Source organism: Hesperophylax consimilis, chromosome 20, assembly GCF_061612785.1.
Source record: "Hesperophylax consimilis isolate HC1 chromosome 20, BYU_Hcon_1.0, whole genome shotgun sequence".
Lineage (NCBI taxonomy): Eukaryota > Metazoa > Arthropoda > Insecta > Trichoptera > Limnephilidae > Hesperophylax > Hesperophylax consimilis.
The window spans coordinates 10,933,312-10,946,704 of NC_142855.1; positions in this window are offsets into that span (position 1 = coordinate 10,933,312).

Below are 13,393 nucleotides of genomic sequence, written 5' to 3' on the forward strand. Positions count from 1 at the left end.
CAGTATCCCCAGGCCGTCGAAGCAATAAAAAACAAAACATTACATGGACGACTATTTAGATAGTGTAAATTCAGTAGAAAGTGCGAAGAAATTAATACAAGATATTACATACATACATGCTCAAGGCGGGTTTAATATCACCGGCTGGGCAAGTAACGCGCCAGAGGCGCTAGAAAACATTCCCGTAGCCCACAGGTCGAAGAATGTTGTTTGTTTCGAACAAGGTGAGGAAAACATACAGAGAACATTAGGTTTGCAATGGGATCCAAATTCAGACACATTGTCATTCGATCTAAGCTTCAAAAAAATTCCCGGGGATATTATTTCTGGGAAGCAAAGACCCACGAAAAGGCAGATGTTGAAAGTCATTATGACAATATTCGATCCGCCCGGGTTTTTAGCACCCCTGACAGTTCGGTCTAAAATACTACTGCAAAATGTATGGAGGTCGGGTACTGACTGGGATAAGAAATTAAATGATCGTAATTTTAATGAATGGCTTCATTGGTTGGAAGCCTTAAGGTCAATAAGTAAAGTTAAAATTCCTAGGTATTACGAGATTTTATGCGATGGTGAAAACGCCGTAGACAGACAACTTCATATTTTCTGTGATGCGAGCGAAAAGGCAATGTGTTGTGTAGCTTATAGTCGTGTTCAAAATGCTAATGGTCAGGTCTTCGTAAATTTTATTGCTAGCAAAACCCGCGTAGCCCCAATCAAGCCGATGTCAATTCCGCGCTTAGAATTGCAAGCAGCCCTTTTAGGTAGTAGATTATATAAATGTATAATCGGTGAACACACGCTCACCTTTAACTCGAAACATTTTTGGACAGATTCAAAAACCGTAATGTGCTGGTTAAAATCTGATTCAAGAAATTTTAAGCCTTTTGTTGCGCATAGGTTAGGTGAATTGGAAGAAACAGTTGGTTCAGAATGCTGGCGGTGGCTTCCAACTAAAGATAATATAGCAGATGAGGCTACCAGAGATACTAGGATGACAGATTTAGGATTAGAGGGGCGATGGTTTTCTGGTCCCGAATTCCTAAAATCACCTCCAGAAGTATGGCCGCAAGAGAATTTGGCTAAACAGTGTGATAGCATAAACAAAGAACTATTAGAGTTAAAACCATCGGCTATCTTACTCACCACATCGGCGGCATGTTTCATAGACTTAAATAAATTCTCCAAATATTCAAGATTATTAAGAGCTACAGCGTACGTTTTTAAATTCATCAACAAATGTAGAGGCAAACTAATTCTCTTACTGCTGATGACTTAACTTCAGCAGAACATTTTCTTATAAAAGAGTCTCAGAAAAGAACGTTTCATAGAGAAATTATAATTTTATCCAAAAACGAAAGATTGCCAAAAGATAGTAGATTAAGACAATTGAGTGCGTATTTAGATGTAAATGGAATAATACGCATACAGGGTAGAATTGCGGCAATTGAAGACGTACAATTAAGTACAGTCTTCCCGATAATTCTCGACAATAAAGATAAGTTAGCTCAATTATTAATTACACAGTTTCACGAGATGTCTAGCCACGGTGGAGTTGAACACGTCTTAAATGCAATAAGACAAAAGTATTGGATACTTAATGCGCGTCAGTCCATTAGAAAAATTAAATATATATGTCAAACTTGCAAAAATAAGAGAGCCCAACCACAGGCACCTCTAATGGGATGTTTACCTATGGAAAGGTTACAACATCATATACGTCCTTTTACACACACAGGCATGGATTACTTTGGTCCCATGAAAGTAACAATAGGGCGCAGAAATGAAAAACGGTACGGTGTTTTGTTTACATGTTTATCAACAAGAGCCGTGCATATTGAAATCGCGGATTCCCTGACTACGGATTCCGCCATACTAGCAATCAGACGTTTTATTGCTAGGCGCGGTTACCCACTAACTATTTGGAGTGATAATGGAACAAACCTCAGAGGTGCTGATAAGGTATTATCAGAATCATTATCATCTCTAAACCAGGACAAATTAAATAACGAAATGTCGGTAAGGAAAATAAATTGGAAATTTAATCCGCCAGGATCTCCTCACCACGGAGGCTCCTGGGAAAGTCTAATAAAATCAATTAAAACTACGTTTTACGCCATATTACGCGAGCAAGCACCACGCCCGGATACTTTGCACACATTGCTGTTAGAAGCAGAAAATATAGTTAATAGTAGACCACTCACACACGTTTCTCTCGATAGCAAGGATTTTGAAAGTCTAACACCAAATCATTTCCTGTTAGGTTATAAATATGACACCCCAATCGTAGGGGTCTTTGATCACGGCGATTTATGCCTAAAAAAGCAATGGCGTATTGCACAATTTTTTGCCGACCAATTTTGGTCACGATGGGTAAAAGAATATTTACCTACACTGGTAAAACGTTCTAAATGGCATGATGTTATACCACCTATAAAGGTAGGCGATGTAGTTATCCTATGTGACAACACGTTGCCCCGGAATACCTGGCCAAAGGGTATGGTAGTAAAAGTATACCCCGGAGCCGATGGACAAGTCCGCGTTGTAGATATTCAAACAAATCACGGTACGTTTCGCAGACCGGCTACTAAAGTAGCAGTATTGAAGATACAACCATCGCATTCGTTTTATCCGCTAGGTGAAATGAATTCACGGGGGGAGGTGAATGCGAAATTACCTACTACAACCATTTAGTCATAAGATATACATTTTTACGGGATTTCTAGTTTTAAGACATTACCTACTACACGATATTTAGTCATAAGATATACATTTTACGGGATTTCTAGTTTTAAGACATTACCTACTACACAATTTTTAGTCATAAGATTTACATATTCCACGGAATTTTTAGTTTTAAGAGTAGCATAAATATTTTTATTTTAGTAATTTTAATAAATTTAACTGGTAATTTTTGTAGACAAGCAGTAGGTACCTAATAAAGATAACAGTCGCATTCTTTGCCTATTTTGTGAAGTATCTTCACGGGAGGAGGTATGTATCTTCCAGAATGCGACGTTTACATATTGCTCAATAAAATTTAGCCTTCAGGCGCATTCCCACAGTTCGTATTTTCAAGTTTAGTGTAGTTTCCCACATTTGCAGATTCGACCCTACAATAAAACAATTCATTGGCCTGGTATTTTTATAAACATATTGTCTTGTTTGTATCATTTATGATTTAAGAATTAGTGACATTTTACTGCAAGCAGCGGCAGTTTTCAAATAGAGCTGTTCGCTTTCTATTTTATGATGACCCTAGTTAAACCATTATGCCTAAAAATATTTGCCAATACCTTTCCCACCCCTGTCCCATAGTAATAAAAACCCCAAATAAAGTTTCATCTCCCTCAAAATAATTCCTTTAAAATATTTGTATTGTTTAAGTCACGTTTGTATCATTAAGAATAGTTAAGTGCATTTTATTTTATGTTTAAGAATGTTGTTTTCCGACGAGCGGGTGGAACAACTTTATTTTTGTAATATGTCCTTCAAGAATTTAGCTTAAATACAGATACCTCCCAGAAAAAAAGTCAGTATTGCAGTGTTGCTATAACTGGTAGGTACATGCGTACCTAGGCAGTCAGTCGTGAGATAATTACTAGGTTTATGTAAACCTAGGGAAAACTGAAGAATAGAGGAAACTAGACCTTTATTTCTTTCAGTTTAAGTTTTAGCAGAGGAAAATAAGATCCTCTGCAATTATATTGTGAATTAATAAATTTATATGTCAAGAAGAAGAAGTGTTTTCCTGCATTCCATCTGACGGCGTGTTCTCGTACCAGGATAGCAGAAACAATATGATTGAGATAAATTAATCTTTTTTCTATCGTTTCGCTTCAGTAGAATACAAATAAAAAAATTAATCCTGAATAAAAAATATAAATGTAAACTACATAAATGTAGAATACAAATAAAAAAATAAATTATTGAATAAAAAATATAAATGTAAACTACCAAAAATTTTTTTTTTTAATAAAAATGTATGAACCTGTTACATAAAAAAAAACTAAAAAAATACAATTTCATAGCTGAAATTATCTGCGACAGTTTCGCTCGATTAACTTTTTGCTTTCTCATAACATTATTGACAAAATAAATAATAACGAGTTTTGTGAATTCTTGAAATCGAGCGTTTCCAGACCTCCGTTTGTCCAGCAATTTTATTGCCTACAACCTACAATATGAGGTATACCAAGAATATACACAGTTTTGGTTTGTAACTTAAAGCGAAGCTTAATGCTAAATCACTATTTTGATTAACCTTATAACGAATTGGTTTAGATTATGAAAACCAAAAAATATGCTTGAGATAAATTGAAGGTTTTCCGATCGTTTAGACTCCGTTTGTCAAGCGATTTAAATGCCTACAACCTACAATATGAGGTATATCAAGAATATAAACAGTTTTGGCTTGTAGCTTCATCTTAAAGTGAACCTCAAAGCTAAATCACTATTTTGATTAATCTTTATAACGAAATGGTGTACATTATGACTACCAAAAAATATGATTGAGATAAATTAATCTTTTTTCTATCGTTTCGCTTCAGTAGAATACAAATAAAAAAATTAATCCTGAATAAAAAATATAAATGTAAACTACATAAATGTAGAATACAATTAAAAAAATAAATAATTGAATAAAAAATATATACGTAAGCTACTAAAAATTTTTTTTTTCAATAAAAATGTATGAACCTGTAATATAAAAAAACTCAAAAAATACAATTTCATAGCTGAAATTATCTGCGACAGTTTCGCTTGATTAACTTTTTGCTTTCTCATAACATTATTGAAAAAATAAATAATAACGAGTTTTGTGAATTCTTGAAATCGAGCGTTTCCAGACTCCGTTTGTCCAGCAATTGAATTGCCTACAACCTACAATATGAGGTATATCAAGAATATAAACAGTTTTGGCTTGTAGCTTCATCTTAAAGCGATGCTTAAAGCTTAATCACTATTTTGATTAATCTTTATAACGAAATGGTGTACATTATGATTACCTAAAAATATGATTTATATAAATTGAACTTTTTTCTATCGTTTCGCCTCAGTAAAATACAAATAAAAATATTAATTAAAGATTAAAAAATATAAATGTAAGCTATTAAAATTTTTTTTTTTCAATTGAAATGTATGAACCTGTACTGGAAAAAAACTTAAAAATACAGTTTCATAGCTAAAATTATCTGCAACAGTTTCGCTTGATTATTTTTTTGCTTTCTTACAACATTATTGACAAAATAAATAAAAACGAATTTTTTGAATTCTTGAAATCGTGCGTTTCCAGACTCCGTTTGTCAAGCGATTTTAATGCCTACAACCTACAATATGAGATATTCCAAGAATATAAACAGTTTTGGCTTGTAGCTTCATCTTAAAGCGAAGCTCAAAGCTAAATCATTATTTTGATTAATCTTTATAACGAAATGGTGTTCATTATGACTACCAAAAATATGATTGAGATAAATTAATATTTTTTCTATCGTTTCGCTTCAGTAGAATACAAATAAAAAAATTAATCCTGAATAAAAAATATAAATGTAAACTACATAAATGTAGAATACAAATAAAAAAATAAATTATTGAATAAAAAATATAAATGTAAACTACCAAAAAATTTTTTTTTTAATAAAAATGTATGAACCTGTTATATAAAAAAAACTAAAAAAATACAATTTCATAGCTGAAATTATCTGCGACAGTTTCGCTTGATTAACTTTTTGCTTTCTCATAACATTATTGACAAAATAAATAATAACGAGTTTTGTGAATTCTTGAAATCGTGTGTTTCCAGACTCCGTTTGTCAAGCGATTTTAATGCCTACAACCTACAATATGAGATATTCCAAGAATATATACAGTTTTGGCTTGTAGCTTCATCTTAAAGCGAAGCTTAATGCTAAATCACTATTTTGATTAATCTTTATAACGAATTGGTGTAGATAATGAAAACCAAAAAATATGCTTGAAATGAATTGAAGGTTTTCCTATCGTTTCGACTCCGTTTGTCAAGCGATTTAAATGCCTACAACCTACAATATGAGGTATATCAAGAATATAAACAGTTTTGGCTTGTAGCTTCATCTAAAAGTGAGCTCAAAGCTAAATTACTATTTTTATTAATCTTTATAACGAAATGGTGTACATTATGACTACCAAAAAATATGATTGAGATAAATTAATCTTTTTTCTATCGTTTCGCTTCAGTAGAATACAAATAAAAAAATTAATCCTGAATAAAAAATATAAATGTAAACTACATAAATGTAGAATACAATTAAAAAAATAAATAATTGAATAAAAAATATATATGTAAGCTACTAAAATTTTTTTTTTTCAATAAAAATGTATGAACCTGTAATATAAAAAAAACTAAAAAAATACAATTTCATGGCTGAAATTATCTGCGACAGTTTCGCTTGATTAACTTTTTGCTTTCTCATAACATTATTGAAAAAATAAATAATAACGAGTTTTGTGAATTCTTGAAATCGAGCGTTTCCAGACTCCGTTTGTCCAGCAATTTTATTGCCTACAACCTACAATATGAGGTATACCAAGAATATACACAGTTTTGGTTTGTAACTTAAAGCGAAGCTTAATGCTAAATCACTATTTTGATTAACCTTATAACGAATTGGTTTAGATTATGAAAACCAAAAAATATGCTTGAGATAAATTGAAGGTTTTCCGATCGTTTCGACTCCGTTTGTCAAGCGATTTAAATGCCTACAACCTACAATATTAGGTATATCAAGAATATAAACAGTTTTGGCTTGTAGCTTCATCTTAAAGTGAACCTCAAAGCTAAATCACTATTTTGATTAATCTTTATAACGAAATGGTGTACATTATGACTACCAAAAAATATGATTGAGATAAATTAATCTTTTTTCTATCGTTTCGCTTCAGTAGAATACAAATAAAAAAATTAATCCTGAATAAAAAATATAAATGTTAACTACATAAATGTATAATAAAATAAAAAAATAAATTATTGAATAAAAAATATAAATGTAAACTACTAAAAAATTTTTTTTTTTCAATAAAAATGTATGAACCTGTAATATAAAAAAAACTAAAAAAATACAATTTCATAGCTGAAATTATCTGCGACAGTTTCGCTTGATTAACTTTTTGCTTTCTGATAACATTATTGACAAAATAAATAATAACGAGTTTTGTGAATTCTTGAAATCGTGCGTTTCCAGACTCCGTTTGTCAAGCGATTTTAATGCCTACAACCTACAATATGAGATATTCCAAGAATATATACAGTTTTGGCTTGTAGCTTCATCTTAAAGCGAAGCTTAATGCTAAATCACTATTTTGATTAATCTTTATAACGAATTGGTGTAGATTATGAAAACCAAAAAATATGCTTGAGATAAATTGAAGGTTTTCCGATCGTTTCGACTCCGTTTGTCAAGCGATTTAAATGCCTACAACCTACAATATGAGGTATATGAAGAATATAAACAGTTTAGGCTTGTAGCTTCATCTTAAAGCGACGCTTAAAGCTAAATCACTATTTTGATTAAACTTTATAACAAAATGGTGTACATTATGATTACCTAAAAATATGATTTATATAAATTGAACTTTTTTCTATCGTTTCGCCTCAGTAGAATACAAATAAAAATATTAATTAAAGAATAAAAAATATAAATGTAAGCTATTAAAAAAATATTTTTTTTCAATTGAAATGTATGAACCTGTAATGGAAAAAAACTTAAAAATACAGTTTCATAGCTAAAATTATCTGCGACAGTTTCGCTTGATTATTTTTTTGCTTTCTTACAACATTATTGACAAAATAAATAATAACGAGTTTTGTGAATTCTTGAAATCGTGCGTTTCCAGACTCCGTTTGTCAAGCGATGTTAATGCCTACAACCTACAATATGAGATATTCCAAGAATATATACAGTTTTGGCTTGTAGCTTCATCTTAAAGCGAAGCTTAATGCTAAATCACTATTTTGATTAATCTTTATAACGAATTGGTGTAGATAATGAAAACCAAAAAATATGCTTGAAATGAATTGAAGGTTTTCCTATCGTTTCGACTCCGTTTATCAAGCGATTTAAATGCCTACAACCTACAATATGAGGTATATCAAGAATATAAACAGTTTTGGCTTGTAGCTTCATCTTAAAGTGAACCTCAAAGCTAAATCACTATTTTGATTAATCTTTATAACGAAATGGTGTACATTATGACTACCAAAAAATATGATTGAGATAAATTAATCTTTTTTCTATCGTTTCGCTTCAGTAGAATACAAATAAAAAAATTAATCCTGAATAAAAAATATAAATGTAAACTACATAAAAGTATGATAAAATAAAAAAAAAAAAATTATTGAATAAAAAATATAAATGTAAACTACTAAAATTTTTTTTTTTTCAATAAAAATGTGTGAACCTGTAATATAAAAAAAACTAAAAAAATACAATTTCATAGCTGAAATTATCTGCAACAGTTTCGCTTGATTAACTTTTTGCTTTCTGATAACATTATTGACAAAATAAATAATAACGAGTTTTGTGAATTCTTGAAATCGTGCGTTTCCAGACTCCGTTTGTCAAGCGATTTTAATGCCTACAACCTACAATATGAGATATTCCATGAATATATACAGTTTTGGCTTGTAGCTTCATCTTAAAGCGAAGCTTAATGCTAAATCACTATTTTGATTAATCTTTATAACGAATTGGTGTAGATAATGAAAACCAAAAAATATGCTCGAAATGAATTGAAGGTTTTCCTATCGTTTCGACTCCGTTTGTCAAGCGATTTAAATGCCTACAACCTACAATATGAGGTATATCAAGAATATAAACAGTTTTGGCTTGTAGCTTCATCTTAAAGTGAGCTCAAAGCTAAATCACTATTTTGATTAATCTTTATAACGAAATGGTGTACATTATGACTACCAAAAAATATGATTGAGTTAAATTAATCTTTTTTCTATCGTTTCGCTTCAGTAGAATACAAATAAAAAAATTGATGCTAAATAAAAAATATAAATGTAAACTACATAAATGTAGACTACAAATAAAAAAATAAATTATTGAATAAAAAATAAATATGTAAACTACTAAAATTTTTTTTTTTTTCAATAAAAATGTATGAACCTGTAATATAAAAAAAACTAAAAAAATACAATTTCATAGCTGAAATTATCTGCGATAGTTTCGCTTGATTAACTTTTTGCTTTCTCATAACATTATTGAAAAAATAAATAATAACGAGTTTTGTGAATTCTTGAAATCGAGCGTTTCCAGACTCCGTTTGTCCAGCAATTTTATTGCCTACAACCTACAATATGAGGTATACCAAGAATATACACAGTTTTGGTTTGTAACTTAAAGCGAAGCTTAATGCTAAATCACTATTTTGATTAACCTTTATAACGAATTGGTGTAGATTATGAAAACCAAAAAATATGCTTGAGATAAATTGAAGGTTTTACGATCGTTTCGACTCCGTTTGTCAAGCGATTTAAATGCCTACAACCTACAATATGAGGTATATCAAGAATATAAACAGTTTTGGCTTGTAGCTTCATCTTAAAGCGACGCTTAAAGCTTAATCACTATTTTGATTAATCTTTATAACGAAATGGTGTACATTATGATTACCTAAAAATATGATTTATATAAATTGAACTTTTTTCTATCGTTTCGCCTCAGTAGAATACAAATAAAAATATTAATTAAAGATTAAAAAATATAAATGTAAGCTATTAAAAAATTATTTTTTTTCAATTGAAATGTATGAACCTGTAATGGAAAAAAACTTAAAAATACAGTTTCATAGCTAAAATTATCTGCGACAGTTTCGCTTGATTATTTTTTTGCTTTCTTACAACATTATTGACAAAATAAATAAAAACGAATTTTGTGAATTCTTGAAATCGTGCGTTTCCAGACTCCGTTTGTCAAGCGATTTTAATGCCTACAACCTACAATATGAGATATTCCAAGAATATAAACAGTTTTGGCTTGTAGCTTCATCTTAAAGCGAAGCTCAAAGCTAAATCATTATTTTGATTAATCTTTATAACGAAATGGTGTACATTATGACTACCAAAAAATATGATTGAGATAAATTAATCTTTTTTCTATCGTTTCGCTTCAGTAGAATACAAATAAAAAAATTTATCCTGAATAAAAAATATAAATGTAAACTACATAAATGTAGAATACAAATAAAAAAATAAATTATTGATTAAAAAATATAAATGTAAACTACTAAAATTTTTTTTTTTTAATAAAAATGTATGAACCTGTAATATAAAAAAATACAAAAAAATACAATTTCATAGCTGAAATTATCTGCGACAGTTTCGCTTGATTAACTTTTTGCTTTCTCATAACATTATTGACAAAATAAATAATAACGAGTTTTGTGAATTCTTGAAATCGTGCGTTTCCAGACTCCGTTTGTCAAGCGATTTTAATGCCTACAACCTACAATATGAGATATTCCAAGAATATATACAGTTTTGGCTTGTAGCTTCATCTTAAAGCGAAGCTTAATGCTAAATCACTATTTTGATTAATCTTTATAACGAATTGGTGTAGATAACGAGAACCAAAAAATATGCTTGAAATGAATTGAAGGTTTTCCTATCGTTTCGACTCCGTTTGTCAAGCGATTTAAATGCCTACAACCTACAATATGAGGTATATCAAGAATATAAACAGTTTTGGCTTGTAGCTTCATCTTTAAGTGAAGCTCAAAGCTAAATCACTATTTTGATTAATCTTTATAACGAAATGGTGTACATTATGACTACCAAAAAATATGATTGAGATAAATTAATCTTTTTTCTATCGTTTCGCTTCAGTAGAATACAAATAAAAAATTAATCCTGAATAAAAAATATAAATGTAAACTACATAAATGTAGAATACAAATAAAAAAATAAATTATTGAATAAAAAATATATATGTAAACTACTAAAAATTTTTTTTTTCAATAAAAATGTATGAACCTGTAATATAAAAAAAAACTAAAAAAATACAATTTCATAGCTGAAATTATCTGCGACAGTTTCGCTTGATTAACTTTTTGCTTTCTCATAACATTATTGACAAAATAAATAATAACGAGTTTTGTGAATTCTTGAAATCGAGCGTTTCCAGACTCCGTTTGTCCAGCAATTTTATTGCCTACAACCTACAATATGAGGTATACCAAGAATATACACAGTTTTGGTTTGTAGCTTCATCTTACAGCGAAGCTTAATGCTTAATCACTATTTTGATTAATCTTTATAACGAATTGGTGTAGATTATGAAAACCAAAAAATATGCTTGAGATAAATTGAAGGTTTTCCTATCGTTTCGACTCCGTTTGTCAAGCGATTTAAATGCCTACAACCTACAATATGAGGTATATCAAGAATATACACAGTTTTGGCTTGAAGCTTCATCTTAAAGCGACGCTTAAAGCTAAATCACTATTTTGATTAATCTTTATAACGAAATGGTATACATTATGAATACCTAAAAATATGATTTAGATAAATTGAATTTTTTTCTATCGTTTCGCTTCAGTAGAATACAAATAAAAATATTAATTAATGAATAAAAAATATAAACGCAAACTACTAAAAACATTTTTTTTTCTATCGTAATGTATGAACGGGTAATGGAAAAAAACTGAAAAAATACACTTTTATAGCTAAAATTATTTGCGACAGTTTTGCTTGATTAACTTTTTGCTTTCTCATAACATTATTGACAAAATAAATAAAAACGAGTTTTGTGAATTATTGAAATCGAGCGTTTCCAGATTCCGTTTGTCAAGCGATTTTAATGCCTACAACCTACAATATGAGGTAAATCAAGAATAAACAGAGTTTTGGCTTGTAGCTTGATCTTAAAGCGAAGCTTAATGCTAAATCACTATTTTGATTAATCTTTATAACGCATTGGTGTAGATTATGAATACCAAAAAATATGCTTTAGATAAATTTATGGTTTTCCTATCGTTTCGCTTCAGAAGAATACAAATAAAAAAAAATAATTATTGAATAAAAAATATAAATGTAAACTACTAAAAAAAATTTTTTTTTCAATAAAAATGTATGAACCTGTAATGGAAAAAAAACTAAAAAATTCAATTTCATAGCTGAAATTATCTGCGACAGTTTCGCTTGATTAACTTTTTGCTTTCTCATAAAATTATTGACAAAATAAATAAAAACGAGTTTTGTGAATTCTTGAAATCGAGCGTTTCCAGATTCCGTTTATCAAGCGATTTTAATGCCTACAACCTACAATATGAGGTATACCAAGAATATACAAAGTTTTGGTTTGTAACATCATCTTAAAGCGAACCTTAATGCTAAATCACTATTTCGATTAATCTTTATAACGAAATGGTGTACATTATGACTACCAAAAAATATGATTGAGATAAATTAATCTTTTTTCTATCGTTTCGCTTCAGTAGAATACAAATAAAAAATTAATCCTGAATAAAAAATATAAATGTAAACTACATAAATGTAGAATACAAATAAAAAAATAAATTATTGAATAAAAAATATATATGTAAACTACTAAAAATTTTTTTTTTCAATAAAAATGTATGAACCTGTAATATAAAAAAAAACTAAAAAAATACAATTTCATAGCTGAAATTATCTGCGACAGTTTCGCTTGATTAACTTTTTGCTTTCTCATAACATTATTGACAAAATAAATAATAACGAGTTTTGTGAATTCTTGAAATCGAGCGTTTCCAGACTCCGTTTGTCCAGCAATTTTATTGCCTACAACCTACAATATGAGGTATACCAAGAATATACACAGTTTTGGTTTGTAGCTTCATCTTACAGCGAAGCTTAATGCTTAATCACTATTTTGATTAATCTTTATAACGAATTGGTGTAGATTATGAAAACCAAAAAATATGCTTGAGATAAATTGAAGGTTTTCCTATCGTTTCGACTCCGTTTGTCAAGCGATTTAAATGCCTACAACCTACAATATGAGGTATATCAAGAATATACACAGTTTTGGCTTGAAGCTTCATCTTAAAGCGACGCTTAAAGCTAAATCACTATTTTGATTAATCTTTATAACGAAATGGTATACATTATGAATACCTAAAAATATGATTTAGATAAATTGAATTTTTTTCTATCGTTTCGCTTCAGTAGAATACAAATAAAAATATTAATTAATGAATAAAAAATATAAACGCAAACTACTAAAAACATTTTTTTTTCTATTGTAATGTATGAACGGGTAATGGAAAAAAACTGAAAAAATACACTTTTATAGCTAAAATTATTTGCGACAGTTTTGCTTGATTAACTTTTTGCTTTCTCATAACATTATTGACAAAATAAATAAAAACGAGT